At 36.5% G+C, this 18781-nt stretch overlaps 1 protein-coding gene across 1 annotated transcript in view; it reads right to left on the bottom strand.

Moving 5' to 3' along the window:
• Nucleotides 1–18185, bottom strand: part of LOC121298774 (serine-rich coiled-coil domain-containing protein 1-like) — a 115478-nt gene extending 97293 nt beyond the window's left edge. The window contains exon 1 of the mRNA XM_041225985.1: nucleotides 18004–18185. The gene's annotated coding sequence lies outside the window, so the exon portion shown is untranslated. The remainder of the gene's footprint in view (nucleotides 1–18003) is intronic.
• Nucleotides 18186–18781: the final 596 nt, after the last annotated feature.

Genomic DNA, 18781 nt, shown 5'->3' with positions numbered 1-18781 from the left:
CTTAAATTCCAGAAGCGTCTGGCCGGCTCATTGCACAATATGTCTAGAATCAAGTGGAGTTTACGTTCAGACAACCAAAAACTTTTCTTTCATGATTTACAGTTTAATAAATGTGGCACATTAGCTACTCATTTCAAGCTTGTATCTCGATACATGAAGGTGTATCATGTTGTAAAGTATCGTAATGCATCGATACATCAGTACAGTCTAATCAGTGCACAAGTATGTATCCACAAACTACCATAAACTGCCTACCCTACTACCATTAGCTAATTAGAAGGGATACAGCAAATCCTGTAGATTATAAAGAAACATACAGTATATTTTAGAGCTTGTTCATGTTGTCAGTGTCTGATAATATCTCAAATGTAAGTTTTTTCAAGACAAAAAGGGTCTCTTCTTCAGGTGAAAGTAGGAAAGAGAGATTGATGTTTACATTCGAAAGATAGCATCAGAGCTTTAACAAAAAGAACCCATTTTGAATCACTACAGTTCTAATGTTAGGGGAAAAAAAGGTTGTGTGGCATAAGCAATAAGGCACGACAGGGTGTGGGATATACTGTAATATCCACACGCCCCGAGTGTGTTTTAAGTCACGAGGCGAAGCCGAGTGGTTTTAACCGCCCAGGGTGTGTGGATATTAGAATATATCCCACACTCTGAAGTGCCTTATTGTGCTTGTAAAATGCATCAACCAACATTACAAAAAAAAAAAAAAGTTAAAACATGTTTTAATTAACAAAAAAGTAATTTTTATTAAATATCCTTCCACCTCTGCCTGACCTTAGAAAAACAGTCCCTTAAAACATATTTCAGGATGTTGAATTGAACATTGCCATTGAAATTACAGTTTTGATTCGTTACACTTCTTGGTTTATTTATTACATTTTAAAGTAAAATATTACTGCCCATTTTCATGACACAGCACAAAGAAGACTGCCTTTAAATCACGCAGACCCTCACAAAACCTGCAATAGGATCAGGTGAGAGCGCTTTTTTTTTTTTTTTGTTTTGTTTTGTTTTGTTTTTTTTTTAATCATCCTTTTTTATCCGGGGTAGTAACAGGAGGTATCCATAACAGATTTGTGTTACAGCTTCACAGTGGCAAGAAAGACGTTATTTGCATGGAATACCCGGTTACTTATCAAACTGACTTTGCAATTTACAGCTTGGTAACATGGAGAACTACTGGACCAGTGTTAAGAAACAATTTAAAACAATGCAGGGCACAGCAGAAGACATGATACCATCGTACCTGGACACATTTAAAAGGTATGGCAGGAACTGTCAGGATGAATTTATAAATGTTCAGCATCAGATCACACATCTGTGAAGGGGGTGGGTCTAGTGGCAGCAGGCAGGCAGACCGAAGAACGGACAGTGGGGGCAACGGCAACAAAACATATTTTAACCACAAAGTCTCTTAAGAGGGACCCAAATCTTTTGTGAAAAGCTGAAAGTTTAAGAGATATGTTTGAAACTATTTATTTTCAAAATGTGATAGGGAAACACCGTAGTTCAGGGAAAAGGCACAGAGCGATCAGAATGGCGAGTTTTGAATTTATTTGAATACTTTTGCTTTTTTTTTTTTTTCACTACTTTAATTAATCATTGGTGTCCGATTCAGATTCATTCAATATCTCATGTACACTTTGGTTTCCCGAAAGGTCAACATTTACATAAATCTCGTCAGTCATGTTTATTGCGAGAAATTCCAATATGTCTGCCATTTTTGTTTTTAAATTCTAGTGTATGGATATCAGTCAGCGATTTGCCCGTTTTTGAAAATAAGTGCCGACTCATGGTGATATGCTGTAATAAACACCCCCATGTGACCTGTTTTGACCAATCAGGATAGTTTTTTGTTTATTAAACATTTTATAATGTTTAATAAACTATGACAATACACAGGTATTTTTCGGGTAATGATTAAAAATAAATAAATGAAAAAAAAAGTCACCACCACTTACACCATACAGGGTTATTTCGGGCAGCCATTTATTTCAGACAAATTGGGTCAGTTAGGATTAAGGATTACGGTTTGTTGTTATGCTACCAAACAGGAACTGAAGCGGGTGCGGAGCTCAAAATCTGAGCGATTGGTTTCAGCGAGCTAATTACATTTTAAGAGTGTATTTTTTAAAATTTCAACCTATTCATTATTATTATTATTTAAAAGTTTTAAACTTATGAAAAGTGTGTATGAAAGTATATTCAAGTAATTAAGTAATAGCCTGAGTAAAGCTGAATTAATCATTTCCTTTACACTGAATTCACAGGCATCACCATTTTCCTAAAACACTATCAGAATGAACCAAGCTGTGTTCAATTTGTTAGTGTTGTGTTGTATTAGTAATTATTTAATTCACACACACACAAAAAATACATGAATTTATACAATTAAAGTATTGTAGGAAATAGGTGTTAATCAAATCAGCATGGCTGATAATTAGGACATATTAGAAGTATAGCTTCGAAAAGCATCATTTCTCAGTATATCCATACGAATGCAATCATGGCCAGTCCTGTACAAAACTACACAAACGAGCAAAAACTGTATTTCATAGAGTGCATACAGGATTTTGTGGGGGGTGGCTGAAAGGATTCCACGACCATTTTGAGCGCACAAGTGCTGCCTTCCCAGAGAGACTATGTGTACTGCCTATTGTGTAACGTTGGTATAAGTGTAACACAAGATTTATACCCTTGCATTGCGCATCCTTGCAGCTCGGGTGAGGTCATTAAAAATTGCCTCCCTATTTAATAGCAAAGGTAGGAAATGTTAACATAAGGTGGCCAGCCATTACACGTTTGTACTTTGAGAACATTTTGGTGCTGGTAGGAACATTTTAAGAAGTAGCAAAAATTAACGTTACAAATGTACTCAACAGGTGCTGCAAAAGACTCGGGACGTGAAGAGGAAACAACACACTCCAACAAAACCAATGTCATTTATCCCATCATCTGACTTCCCACTCTCTGCACATCAGAGTTGGTGTCGATTCCATTTCCAGTCCCAATTCCCTTTTAATCAATTCCAATTCCTATTGCATTTTATTGCATAATCTTTACTGAGGTTATGTTTATTATCAGGTTACAAGCTGAAAGGTTAAGCTGTAGGCAGTATTTGTTTGCAAAAAAAAAAACATTGTTGTTTAATGAATGGCATGGGAATTAGAATTGATTAAAAGGGAAATGGCATTGGAAATGGAATAGAAAAAATGTAATTGACACCATCTCTGTACTATATTACCAATTATAACACTTTGTTCTAGGAATTACAAAGGAGAGGGGATCATAGCGGTAGTAGGAGTAGTTACAATATTTCTGTTTCCACGGTGAAAGCGACTTCCCCCGCAACACAAGAGCCTCAGCCATCAACATCTAGTTGTATGCCTTTGAGAGAAAGATTTCACAGTTGCCGAGAACACAGTTTCACAACCTGAACTTGATACAACACTATCCACTGCAGGATCATCCACGGCTTCAAATATAGAACCAATTTCTGAAGTAGCAAACATTCACAGGGCAACTCATTCTCCACCGATACAGTCATTTAATTTAACAGATTCAGAGGACGAAGGTTCGACTGTCATGGAAGCAGACGAAAATAGAGGTAGGCTATTGAAATTGTGAGAGTGGGTGAGAAGGAGAGATATACTGGTAGTGCAGAAATAACAGATACAGGAAGAACAGGGCTGTACACCAGTGAACTCTTCCTTATTTCGAGACGACAATGTTAGACCTTTCAGTAAAATTATACAATCTTAAAAAAAATTATTACTGAGACAAGAAGTGAGTGATAAACGTGCATTCGAGGGCAATTTATGTGTATTAAAACAAAAGCAGAAAGCGCACAAATACAAAGAATTGTACTATCGTACAAAATTACAACTACTTAAAGGTACACAGGCAGTTAACTCCAGCGATTCTGAAGACTGACAAAAGTGATTAACCCCCTACCCCATATAACAATTTTACTTTTATTTTTTCAAATGAGCACTTGAACAGTAGTAGCCTACTGGGTCATGTTGATTGATATAAGTGTAACACAAAATGATAGGCCTCCTTTAGTTCATCATGTGCATTTTGTTCTTAAAAATGAGCTCTCCTCTCATGCACCAACAAACTTAGGTATTGTGCCCATTCCAAACATTGAATACCATACTGGCCCAAATTTAAGGACGCCTCTAACTTTTCAAACTTTTTTTTTTTTTAAAGTGATAATTTATGCATCAAATGGGGCGCTTTCACATTTGTACAGTTTCCAAGACGCTTGTTAAAATGTTGCACTTTCGTTTGCATTAATTTACTTCACTCTGCTTTGAAATCAAAGGAAATAACTGTCATAATAAACAAAAGAAATTTCTAAATGAAAAATGTAATCTTCATACTATTAGTATTCTCGCTTTAGGGATGTTCAGTGTCATCCACATTAAATTAAGCTCAAAATGTACAAACACAGAGCTCATAGAAAAAGAAAAAATATATATTTTAATTCTTACATATAATTACACTTTATTTATTTATTTATTTATTTTACTGGAGCCATCTAGATAAAATGCTTGCTTACTCAAGGGTACAACAGTGTGTCCTCCACCTGGGATTGAACCCACAACCCCCCCGGTCAAGAGTCCAACATGTCTTCACAAGGTCTCCTTAGAAGTGATTATTTATCACATTTCTTTGGAATACCAGTCCTTCTCTTTCTTGTGTTTGTGGTCTGATTCTAAGTGTCAGAGTGTTCGAGGTGTGGTTGGTATCTTCCTGGATGTGGAACAGGTGGTTCATCCCAGTCGACAGAAAGATTCCACTGTGTAACACAATTTTTGTTCCTGGGTAGTAAGTGTTATTTCCTAATTGCTTATGCCTCAAAAGTATAGAAAATGGCTATTATTCCTGTATTTATAGTATAATCGTAAATCTCGAAAAAATTATCTCTTTTCTAAATCTTTTGTAGTCATTTTTGTATTACTTTAGTATAAATACATGTTAATTTGGATTCATATGTTGTTTTTTTCTGACTTTATGTGAACGAAAAGACACACATTTGCCCGTTTTCCCACTGGAAATAGTGATATTTTGAAATATCACTGTCCTGGTCACAAAAGCAAAGTCTGTGGGGAATAATAGCCATTTTCTATACTTTTGAGGCATAAGCAATTAGGAAATAACACTTACTACCCAGAAACAAAAAAATAATAATAATTTGTTACACTGTGTTATAGGGGACCGACCATGCCACAGTGATTGCTGGACTGGGGCGCAAAGGAGACAAGCAAAACATTGCTTTAAAATTCCAAAGGTTTTCTATGTTGGTTCTTGCTTTTTTGTGACTCCTGTTGTATCGCAGCTCTGCTGGTGTTGTAGGATTGTGCACAGGTGTCAGAAGATACCGTTGTAAAAGATAACCATGGTCACCCAAGAGGACTCCACACAAAATTGAATTTAAGGAGGAGGCTGTTGTGGAAAACACGAGCATCGTGTGCACTGCCTGCCCATCTTGCTTCCTCGTTTCGTATTCTAAGGTCACAGTCACACACCGTCTGACAATTCATAGACGTATACTCAAGTCTGTTAATGTAAGCAGATGTGTGTGCAGTCAACAGCTCCAACAACTCCTGGTACTCCTGCTTTGGTGTAAAAGTCTTTGTAGATGTCCTGCTGCTCCTCTTCATTTGGCATGGCAATATATGACTCGTGTAGTGTTGCAATGAGTTTAATGACCTTATGAGCTGTACGGCAAACAGTGTTTTCATGTACGAAAAAAACACATTGTTAACAAAACCTGCAGTGAGGGGTCAATGGGATGACCCCCTCTTCCCCTGGAACACAGCCGTGCTCCCAGTAATTAAATTAATCTTCTGGCACCATTTTTGGAAAAGCAATACCTGTTCATTGTATCTAGTTACCAGGCAATGCAAACAGCGGTAATGCCTGGATATTATTCAGGCACATTGTACTTGCTGCGCATACAAAACACTCTGGTAATGGCTTATCTTTACAGAGTTGGAGAACGGGTGCACATTGTATTTTCTGCCTTGCTACTCTGCCATGAATCCCATTCCAGACTATTAGGCATCAACAACTTTTTTCCAGAGGTCAGGAATTTCTTTTGATCATGGAATGATGTGCCTCTAGAACCTGTGTGCTGACAACTTCACTCTGATGGTAAGGGCCAAAGTTAGTCAGATTTATACTGGGCAGGGCTCGCCCAAATCAGGCCTGATTGCTAACCAAAGTATTCAAACAGCTGACCCTAATTATCCCTTTAATTGGGTTGAGTTAACTAGGGGGTCAATAACTTTTCCAGACCTAAAGACTGCATGTTTGATAACCTTGCACACCAAAAAAATGTAAGAAGCACCAAACTTTGGTGTCATTTTTTCTCTCAGACTCCCTGTATATACTACTACAACCCACAAAAAGATCTGACCAAATTTAATGTGAGAAATGTGCAAAAATACAGAAAATCAGACTGGGGGCAAATACTTTCACGGAACTGTGTGTGTGTGTGTGTGTGTGTGTGTGTGTCTATATATATATATATATATATACACACACACACAGTGTGTGTGTGTGTGGTGTGTGTGTGTTCTAGCTGAAGAACGTCAACGTTTGCAGTTTGAAATACCGCGTGTGTATGGCGCACATAAGTTATACGAATTCACGTAATTTTTTCTATATATTTTTACATGTCCAAGCACGTGCCGTGGTGTCACGGAAGTAGTACATATATATATATATATATATATATATATATATATATATATATATATACACACACACACACACACACACACACACACACACACACACACACACACACACAGTGCCTTGCAAAAGTATTCAGACCCCTGACCAATTCTCTCATATTACTGAATTACAAATGGTACATTGAAATTTCGTTCTGTTCGATATTTTATTTTAAAACACTTAAACTCTAAATCAATTATTGTAAGGTGACATTGGTTTTATGTTGGGAAATATTTTTAAGAAAAATAAAAAACTGAAATATCTTGCTTGCATAAGTATTCAACCCCCACACATTAATATTTGGTAGAGCCACCTTTCGCTGCAATAACAGCTTTAAGTCTTTTGGGGTAAGTATGTACCAGCTTTGTACACAGTGTCAGAGTGATTTCGGCCCATTCTTCTTGGCAGATTTGCTCCAGGTTGTTCAGGTTGGTTGGACGATGCTTGTGGACCTCAATTTTCAAATAGTGCCACAGATTCTCAATGGGATTGAGATCAGGACTTTGACTGGGCCATTGTAGGACATTCACCTTTTTGTTCTTGAGCCACTCCAGTGTTGCTTTGGCCTTGTGCTTGGGATCATTGTCCTGCTGAAAGGTGAATTTCCTCCCAAGCTTCAGTTTTTTAGCAGACTGAAGCAGATTCTCTTGCAGTATTTTCCTGTATTTTGCTCCATCCATTCTTCCTTCAATTGTAACAAGATGCCCAGTCCCTGCTAATGAGAAGCATCCCCACAGCACGATGCTGCCACCACCATACTTCACTGTAGGGATGGTGTGTCTTGAGGCATGGGCAGTGTTCGGTTTGCGCCACACATAGCGTTTTGTGTTTTGGCCAAAAAGCTCTATCTTGGTCTAATCTGACCACAAAACCTTTTCCCACATCGCAGCTGGGTCACTCTCATACTTTCTGGTAAACTCCAGACGTGCTTTCAGATGGTACTTTTTGAGTAACGGCTTCTTTCTTGCCACCCTCCCATACAGGCCAGTGTTATGCAGAGCTCTTGATATGGTTGACTCATCCACCATTTCTCCATTCCCAGCCACTGAACTCTGTAGCGCCTTCAAAGTGATTGTTGGCCTCTCTGTGGCTTCTCTCACAAGTCTCCTTCTTCTTTGAGCGCTGAGTTTTGAGGGACGGCCTTTTCTTGGCAGTGCCTGGGTGGTGTGATGCAGCTTCCACAATATATAGAATGGTGTTCTATATATTGTGACATCATTTTTACTTATATCTTTAAATCTATATTAATTTTAATTAACATTTTTTTTATATAAACTTATATTTATATTATCATGCAATGCTGGCTCTGATACAGCGCATCAGCACGCACAACTTTGGAATTAATTTTGTTTATTTAATTATTTTTAACTTTGATATATTTATTGGAATTAATTAGTTCATTCTTTTCTGTTGAGTCCCGCTGGCATAACTGTGTTCAGTCTATTTATCCATTTACTTTCTTTTATTCTTCTATGTGTTGCATTGTCTTATTTTAGCTGTTCTAATACTACAAACTTGACATAATTTATGTCATGTCCTTGACTGGTGAAGTGCTGTGCTATTGGTTCATTCATTTTTTTTAGTTCTAATTAATGAAAGGTGGTTCTGAATTATTTTATACAAAGTTGTTCCAGTCTCTCCAACATATTTTATTTCATCACATTTTTGACAGGCTATTCCATAAACAACATTGCTATTTTTACAGTAGATATTAGAGTTTAGTGGATATGTGGTGTTCTTATGTTTAATTATATTTTTACTTTTGTCCATGTATTTACAAACTTTTCATGTACTAGTGCAAGTATTTGTAGAACCTATTTTGTCAATTATTATTTTATGTTTACTGTGAACTAGAATATCACCTAAATTATCTTCTTGTTTGAATGCTACAACTGGGGCCTTAAGAAATATTTTTTTCAATTTTTCTGAATTATGTAGAATCCAGAGTTTTCAAACTACCTTAGAAATATTGGGCAAAAGTTTAGAGTAAGTCATTACTAACGGGACTTGACTTTTTATCTCTATTTTTATAAACTAGTAGATAGTCTCTTTTTAGTTTTTCGACTTTCCTAACTCTGTCTCTATAATTCTTTCTTTGTATCGTCTTTCTTATGATTTGTTTTTAATACATTTCTTTGTTTTAAATAGTCACTTTCTTTTGAGCATATTCTTTGTATTCTTATTCCTAGACCCTTTGGGATTGCCCTTTTAGTGTGTATTGGATGTGCAGAGGACATGTGTAAATACTGATGAATGTCAGTACGTTTACAGAAGAGGTCAGTCTCAATTGAACCTTCTTCAAGTTTTACTGTGGTATCTAAAAATTATATTTCTTTTCTTGTCCATTGAAGGTCCACCTTAATATTAATATTACTGTGTATTAAACTTGCCATTTTATGAAACTGGAAAAGAGATTCTTCTCCATGTGTCCAAACCCCCAAAATATCATCTACAAACCGAATGTATTCTAAAAGGTTCTCTTTCTGATTTCCTAAGTAATTGTTCTTCACATTTCCCCATGTATGTACTGGCAAAATGCACTCCTAAATTTAGATCCTATTGCTGTACCATCGTTTTGTTTGTAATTTTTATCAACAAATGTAAAATAACTGTTTTCTCAAACTACGTTGATCATGTTCAGCACCTCTGCTGTTGGTACTGATTTATCTAGTCTATTATCTAGTGCTTTTTGACAAGCTTCTAAAGTTTCTTTATGAGGGACACTTGGGTACAAGAATTTTACATCCATGCAAAATAAAATTTTGTTCTCTGGAAGGTTGTGCTTTAGTGATTCAGGTCTTTTTAAAAATTGTGTTGTATCCTTAACATAGCTTGGTAATTTCTCAACGTGTGACCTAAATTGTTTTTCCACTATTTCAGCTATTATGTGTGTTGGCTTATCAATCGTGCTGACTACACCGTGTAATTTTTTTTTTTTGGTTCCTGGGTAGTAAGTGTTATTTCCTAATTGCTTATGTCTCAAAAGTACAGAACATGGCTATTATTCCCCACAAACTTTGCTTTTGTGACCAGGACAGTGATATTTTGAAATTCACCTATTTTCCAGAACATTCCAGATAGATTCAGTGCTGAGTAAACTTGGAGTAAGTTCTAGAACTTTCTAGAACTTTCCAGTAATATAAATAGTAGTATAAATACAGGGGCCTTAAGCCCACCAGTTCAGTTTAGTTCCAGCTGCCTAAGTGGATACATATCTGCATTCTTCTGAGATGGTATCAACAGGCTGCAATGATGGCATTCCTGATGGGTCTCCAAGGCGGTTTTACCAAGTTTCCCTGTTATCTTTGCCTTTGGGACAGCAGGGACACCAAGGCGCACTACCACATGCGGGACTGGCCACAGCGGACCGAGTTCTCTGTGGGGAGGAACAACGTCAAGTGGGAGCCACTGGTGGACCCCCGGAAGGTGCTGATGCCACCACTGCACATCAAATTGGGCCTTATGAAACAATTTGTCAGAGCTCTAGATAAGGAGTCGGCAGCCTTCAAGTACCTTCAAGACTTCTTCCCTAAGCTGTCTGAGGCAAAGGTCAAAGCCGGTGTCTTCGTCGGACCACAGATAAAGAAGATCCTGGAGTGCAATGAATTCCCCAAGAAGCTCACTAGTAAGGAGAAAGAGGCTTGGAACAGCTTTGTCGCAGTGGTTCAGGGCTTCCTGGGCAATCACAAGGCCGAAAACTATGTGGAGCTGGTTGAGACTCTGGTGACACTGGCACAATGGGCCGTAGGATGTCCCTCAAAGTCCATATCCTTGATGCTCATCTTGATAAATTCAAGGAGAACATGGGAGCGTACTCGGAGGAGCAAGGTGAGTGCTTCCACCAGGATATACTGGACTTTGAACGCCGTTACCAAGGACAGTATAACGAGAACATGATGGGAGACTCCATCTGGGGGCTGATTCATGAAAGTGATTGACAGTATAATCGTAAATCTCGAAAAACTACTCACTTCTAAATCTTTTGTAGTCATTTTTGTATTACTTTAGTATAAATACATGTTAATTTGGATTCATATGTTGTTTTTTTCTGACTTTATGTGAACGAAAAGACACAAATTCACCCGTTTTCTCATTGGAAATAGTGATATTTTGAAATATCACTGTCCTGGTCACAAAAGCAAAGTCTGTGGGGAATAATAGCCAGTTTCTATACTTTTGAGGCATAAGCAATTAGGAAATAACACTTACTACCCAGGAACAAAAATTGTGTTACATAGTGCTATCATTCGCATAAGGTGATTTTCTTTGTGCATTTTAGGATTTCCTCTTGCTAGACCTGTTCTTGCATTACGTGGCTGCATGTATTTTTTTTTTAATTCTTTTGATATAATGCCTTTATTGTATAATCTCTCCGCAATTTCCTTGACCTCTTTTACTGATTTATTGATCTTATTGCTTTTAACGTCTTCATATGGATCCGTATTCTTTAATTCACATTCTACAGATTTCATATAGTCAGCTGTGTTCATTATCACTATTCCCGAACCTTTACCTGCTGGTCTTATACTTATATCATCATCATTTAACAACTCAGTCATAGCTTGTTCTTCAAAATTGGTTTTCTTTAGTCCTACTATTATTTCTTGTTTAACTACTTCAATATACATATCTAACCACTTGTCTCTTCCATCTGGAGGAGTCCACGTGCTTGTACTATTATCCTTGCTCATAATTACCTCTGAATCTGAGATATTTTCATTGAAAAAATATTCTGCTAATCTCATGCGTCTCTCCCACTCCTTTAATTCGGTGGCCAGTTTATCTTTATCAATGTATCTTTCAGTCGGTATAAACTTAAGTCCTTTACTCAATACTGCTTTTTGGGGAGTGGTTCAAGTTTTCCTTGATAAATTAAATACTGTGTATAAGCCTCCTATGTTGTTTTTGGGAGTAGACTTTCAATGCAGTGGGTTTGTGCATTTGAGAAAGGAGAGGAAAACTCATTAAATTAATTGGAGACTGAAGTTGATGAGAAGCAATTACATTCCGCTGTACTAACTAAAACTGTGTACTGCTTTTTATACAAAAAATGAGAAAAAGTAAATTGATTATTTTTTAAATTTTATTTTAGTTATTTTGTTTACTATTATTTATTTCCATATATTGTTATGTACTGTTAAAATTGTTTGCTTATTTGCATTTTATTCACCATCAGTAATTTATTTATTTATTTTGTCTTCTTATTGTCATAGTTTATTATATGGCCACACATCCTGTTTTTTTTTTTCAACAGCTTGTTTGTTTGTTGCTTGTTACATTACAATTGTAGAGATTCAAAATTGATTCTTTTTGTAACAGTTCTGATGCCACCTTTGAATGTAAACATCAATCTCTATTTCCTACTTTCACGTGAAGAAGAGACCTTTGAGGTCTTCAAAGCTTGTGATTAATTACTGTTTAGTTAGCCCAATAAAAGGGATCACATCTCCTTCTCTTTGTCTATCGTCTCTGGACTGATGCAGCTTCCATTTGATTTATCAAAGATTTTTTCAGAAAGCCAAGTAAGGCTTGTAATGTAAGAGCCAACTGATTTACAAGGTAAACTTACAGTCTACATTGAAACTTTATTTGTTTCTTGACTTACATGTACAGCAGGATATGGTAAGAAAGTATTCTATAATTAGATGTTCTTAAGTATCTGAATTTTTATTACAGTAATAAAGAAATATGTAGAAACTACTTGAAAATGGCAGTGTTTAAAAAAATCAATTATGTAATCACTGTCTTGTACATTTCATTAGCCGCAGTGAAGAATGTCTCAGTGCTCCAAGCTTTTATATCAACTCTATGAAACTCTAGCCTTCTAATGTAATGAATAAGGAACCCATGGGAATCCTGAAAGTTTTTTTTCAAGACTTCTGTCATCTTGGGTCTACCAGTTTAAAAGGAAATGTAATTACATGAGAGTGTACAAATGTATTGCACATCTAGCAGATCAATCTTTTATGAAATATTAAAGTTATAAAATTATGGTTTGCATAATCAGTCCATCACGGTCAACTAAAATGACAAGCTTCACTCACACTGATGGATTATTTTATCTGCTTGCCTAATTCCAATTTTTCCTACTACTGGAGCCACCTGGGAGGTTCTGTGCAGGTCGTCTTTTATTAAATTGGTGATGAAAAAAATACCTTCGGGGGGGGGACGGGGGGGACAACAAAAAGGAGAATATCATTTGAAATCATTATAAATGTCTAACATGTTGTGCCTCTAAAAATCTGTTCTCTTCACAGTGCTCTGCGCATATGTACAATGAATACAAGGCTTGACATTGTTGATCATTTTAGAATTACTGATTTGAAATGCCAAGTCTGACTTCCAGCCATCCCCCTACCTAGGCTTGAAAAGTAAGTCTGACTTACACCGGTTGTCAAGTCCAGCTTCACACAGCAACCAAACCTATTTTCAAGTCCGACTTGGGGGTGGATTTCAATTCTAACTTGGTAGGTAAGTCCAGCTTACGTGTTTCTTGCAACCAGCTCCAAAGTATTGGTCTGATGAGTTCCTTTTTATTATTCAACAGTCAGAACTATTTGTATGTTGAGCAACATTATTTTAACTAGGAATTTCGGTGTCCCAGACTACACAGTAAATTACTATGCAAATCCTCCCCTTTATCTCTTTGTACTCCATAAAAAATAATCCAGCAGGCAACTGTTCCCTTCTTAACTCCCCCCCCATAGCTTTTCTGTCTCTGGCATGCACTGTCCTGACCCCAATCCTCAGAATCTCACATGTAACAGATGCAGACCAGGTCAGAGTGCAGATGATATGCCAAGTCCTCCAATCCTGGGTAAAAGCATTTTTTTCTAAAGTGATCTGGGATTTGACATGTTGTGGCTGTCAATCTTCCAAGTCAGCACAGTAAAGTACCATGCGTAATGTGACATTTGAAATGACAGCTAGAGGAAAAATAATCAAATGTTAGTAGCTGTAATGATTTCTACTCCTCGATTATTGATAGCTTACCACTGCAATTCGGGGAGGGAGGTACTACTAACTACAGTTTCTATTGCCAATTCCATCTGACAAACAAATAAATAAATGTGACTGAATGTGTCTGGCATAAAAAAAAAATAGATTTTAAGTATGCAACTGTCATTGGAATATTTCTGAAGACTTCAAATCATACCCATGTCTGTATCAGGGGTAGCACTGAATATAACTCCCGTGTGAACAGATGTTGCAATACTGTTGCACAACGATACCGGTGTGGTGTTATTTTGCAGTACGTGTTAAAACATGGTACACCGTGTACTGTGCTTGCCCAGGCGTAAGCAAATGATTTTAGCAAAGAAAACAAGGAAAGGGGTATAGTCTACTGAGTTTGGCCTTTTAAAGTTCTTTTATTCAAAATTTATTTGATTTTGCTGATGAGCAACACATCTGGTTATCTAAAATTGGAAACAAATATGATTTTGTGGGTGAACTACAGTTGTCTTGTTCATAGCGGTTTGTATACTAGTCAATTCTGAATCAATGTGCTCTTAATTAGAGCCTTGTATGGCTGGAGATCTAATTTTAAAAGGTGTCACTTTTTCAATTATCATAAGAGATGTGTATTTTAAGTGCAATGAGCTTTAAAAGTTATGCTAAGATCACAATGATAACTGAGCAGTATTTTTGTTTGTTGGTTTCTGCCAATCACTTCCAACCCTGTGTTAGCTAGTTAATAAATGCTTTGACTGTTTTGAACCGAACAACACTTAAACAGAAGTCAAATCCACAGAAGAAAAAAAAAAACTAAAAAATCTGTTAAAAATATTAGTTTTTTTTATTCATTTATTTTAATTAATGGTAATTACCTTTTTATCTATTCTAGCATGGTTTGTTTATTCTGATGAGGAGACTCCCTGGACCCATTTCCTGCAAACGGCACATAGTAGCACAGTTCCCAGCAATTCTCCAAGTGGAGTCCACACAGTTTTTTTTTTTTTTTTTTTTTTATTTGTTTGTTTGTTTATTTTTAAGAAAAAAAGTTTTTTAGCAACTCCTGTCTCCCTTTTTTACTTCGCAAAATATACCCACTAGACTTTCCCGATGAAAAACGACACATACCATTAGAGCAGAGGTTTTCCAACTGTGAGGGAAAAATACATTCACAAAAAAAAACAAAAACAAAAACAAAAAAAACAAAAAAAACAAAAAAAAAAAGCAGATGTACTTAGATACATCTGCAGTTTATAAATAGGGTGTGGGGAGAGGGTCTTAGTTTTTAGTTTAATTTACTATTTTTTCTGCATGCAAAACACAGAAAACCGGCAGACAAGGGTGCAACATTTTTTTTTTTTTTTTTTTTTTTATAAAGTTATAATAAAAAAAAAAATAAAGCTGGACAAACAATACAATTACTATTTGTAATTGCATTAACATTAATAAAGACCAGTCACTTATTAAAATGTTGCACCCTCATTTTCTCATTATTTATTATGCTTTTAAAGGTGAAAGTAAGGACTTGGAGGATTTAAAAGCTCAATTAGTTGTTTCACAGCAAAATGCCATCAATTAAACTGACTGTATTACTGTCATTATTGTTAATACAATATGCCTTTTATTTCACAAACAAACAAATTGAAATTTCAGTGATTGTAAATTAAAAGCATTCAGGGCGTTACTACTAGTAAAATCAGTCTGTGATATAAATAAAAGGTATAATGTAACAACAATACTGTAATAACAATAGTACAATCAGTTTAATTTACGGGCCTTGGCTGTGAACCAATTAAAGGGGCTTTGAAATCCTCCACGTCCTTACTTTCTCACTTAAATGTGGAATGAAGAACGAGAATGAGAAACTGTGTATTGATGTTAGTACAATCCATCTTAAAAATATATATTATAACTTTATTAAAGATTAGTCACTTATTTAAATGCACCTTTTACTGCTGCACCAGCTGCACTGTATACTGGGAGAACCTACAACATGCTTAGTGCTATAATAACAATTATAATCTTTATTTTTATATAGCACCTTTCCTAGTGAATCATCATCACAAAGCTCTTTACAAGATACAAGCCTAGGGTGTGTAAACTATGCATCAGCTGCAGAGTCATTTACAACATCTCATCTGAAAAAGCATAATGTGGTTAAATGACTTGGTTAATTGACTTGCTCAGGGTCACACAATAAGTCAGTAGCTTAGCTGGGATTTGAACCAGGCTTGTAACCTCCTGGTTACAAGCCTGTGTCTTTAACCACTGGACCACACAGCCTCCTTAATAGTGCAACAATCTGGCTATTTCCATCACTGCAGGACTTTTATGTGGGGGGGGGGGGGGGGGGGGGGGGGGGGGGGGGGGGGGGGGGGGGGGGGGGGGGGGGGGGGGGTCTGTCCGGGTTCACCAATTCTGGTCATGCATTTGTACCCCCAAAACACTGGCGGGAGATTGGGGTCTGAATGGCATGCCTGGGATTGGTGAAGGCAGATGAAGGGCGCGGTTTTAATGCAAAGAGATAAATAGGAGTGCGTGTCTGAGTGCAGTTGTGCGACCAAGTGAGTGACAGAGGCTGGAGGAGACAGAACGAGAGGTAGACTGTTTAGCACAGAGAGATAGGTTTTTATTATTTTGTTTTGCTTTGGCGTGGTCCTTAATTGCTTATTTATCCTGTGCTAATAAACTGCTGAATTCGAGCACAAATCTACTGCCTTTGTGGCGCCTGCTTTCATTTTACACGCGACGTTACAATGTTATTTTTCTAAATATTGTACTGTCAACTGAACACGTTTCACTGCTTACATTTACATGGTGACATTCCTATATGGAGTGACTAGGTATACTACAAACATTATCATCTAGCTATAGCCAACAAAACAAATCCAGTGTTGAGTCCTTAGTATACAGTACACACGGGCAGCATGCATATTTTTTTTTTTTACTGTTTGCATTTTATTTATTATGCATTGTTCCTCACTATCTTGTAAAGCGCTTTGTGATGGTGGTCCACCATGAAAGGCTCTACATAAAATAAATATTGATCGATTGATTGATATACACCTCATCTGATACAATAATTATATGATATTAAGCTGTTTAAACGAGGGAACACAATGAAGACAACAATGGTTCTGAAATGTATGTATTTAAAGCAAGCACAGTAGCCTATTCAATGCGTTCTTGCTGCACATTGTACTGTTGGCTAAACCGCTATCGGTGTATATATTGAAAAAGAACGGGTACATAAACTTGCACATGCATTAAAAGTACTTGGTAGTGTACCACATTATGATGGTGTACCACTTTCTGGCCCTACAACGTTATAAATATTCAAGTGTAAACAGGGTAAATGAAAAAATAAAACTTGTCATTTTTCACGAATTCTAATTATGTCAGAATAGGATGTTCATTCCAAGAGTTTCTCAAGTTCCTAGTTTAAAAGACAAATTCGCGTTTCCTTTTTTTCCCCCGAGCCTAACTTGTTTCATACCATGACTGATCTCACAGATATGGAATCTTCAGCAGTGTGATTATCATTGCAAAGAACCCTAGGTGCTTAATTTACCTCGTACACTGTTTAGGAAGCATAACTGCAGCAGCACATATTTGCATAAAGTAATTGCCGCAAGCTCCAGTACTTCCATGTTCAAAACAGCATTAAAGTCAGCTGTTTTGAAAAAAAAAAAAACATTACAAAACCATAAACGGATTTCTTCGGAAAGAATAAAGTATTTGGTGTCTCCCTTTTGACAATTTCTTACCTTACAGAACATTTATATAGTATATATATATATATATATATATATATATATATATATAAGAACCACGCACGCGCGCACACACACACACACACACACACACACACACTGTATTGTTTATATATATATATATATATATATATATATATATATATATAAATATTGCTATTAATAAATAAGACTGTATCAAAATCAAAATGTGTCTTTAATCGTAATATTCCCACGCATTGCATTGAATTCTCTTGCACACTACACTGTCCAATAATCGTTAACGTACATACACTGTACATATAATCTATGTGTCTGCTTGTTCCTTATTTGTGGGCTGACTGCCACGTTTGCCAACATGCTTCTCAAACGCTGTAATAAAATGCGACATGCACGGAGAGTCATGTTTAAAAAAGGCCCGAATGTGAAAAGCTTGCACATTCCCTGCAAATTGTAGGAAGCTAGACACCGACAACAGTGACTACCTGTGTGGCACTGTATCAACTGACAGGCGAGAAAAAATAGATGCAATGAATGTTACCTTTATAACAGAAGAATATCCTTGTCCTTGTCTGATGATTAGGTCTCACAAATTGCAATGATGTATCCAGACAAGACTGTAATCCATAACTCGGTTCTTGAAAAAAATTCAATGGTTGGATTTAAAGGTCCGCCGATGTATTTTCACTTAATGTTTGTTTTACCTCAATGACGTGAGTCTCCTTCTCCGCCTCTTCCGTATCTGTGAAGGCAGAGACGTGTGACGCTGCCCAGAAACTCACACCTCCTTCTTCCAACCGGCTCATGACAGATCTAACTGCGAAAATCACACATGAGCACTCCACAGCACTGCTTCCCTATTACAAAGAACTGTCAGCAGCAATTAACCATGAAACTGACTCTGATGTTTAATTTAAACGTAATTGCCTACAGGATCGTATTGTTACATATCTGGATCACAAATAAGTGGACTTACCTGATGGTAGTTCCAGTTGTGTACGTGGTTTATCTAAATACAAGACTGAATTTCTAATGTTTATTCAGAAATATATGTGAAGCAGGAAGGAAAAAGCACAAAATGTAACATTATTTTTGTAAATGTTTATATTATATGTTACATAATACAATTTAATTATGCCATCTGTTTAATCAGTCTTAACAGCCGCAGTTTTTTTTATTTAAATACTGGTACATTCATCAGCTTGATAGCCTTCAAATTTGAATGTACAAATAATGGTAGATCCACAATGATGTAAGTTTATGCTGAATAAAGGACATCTAATAATTGCATAATTTAAATGTTACAAAATAACACAAAT

The sequence above is a fragment of the Polyodon spathula genome, chromosome 2, assembly GCF_017654505.1.
Source record: "Polyodon spathula isolate WHYD16114869_AA chromosome 2, ASM1765450v1, whole genome shotgun sequence".
Classification (NCBI taxonomy): Eukaryota; Metazoa; Chordata; class Actinopteri; order Acipenseriformes; family Polyodontidae; genus Polyodon; species Polyodon spathula.
The sequence above is the reverse complement of the archived record's forward strand: the minus strand, read 5'-3'. Positions and strand labels throughout refer to the sequence as shown.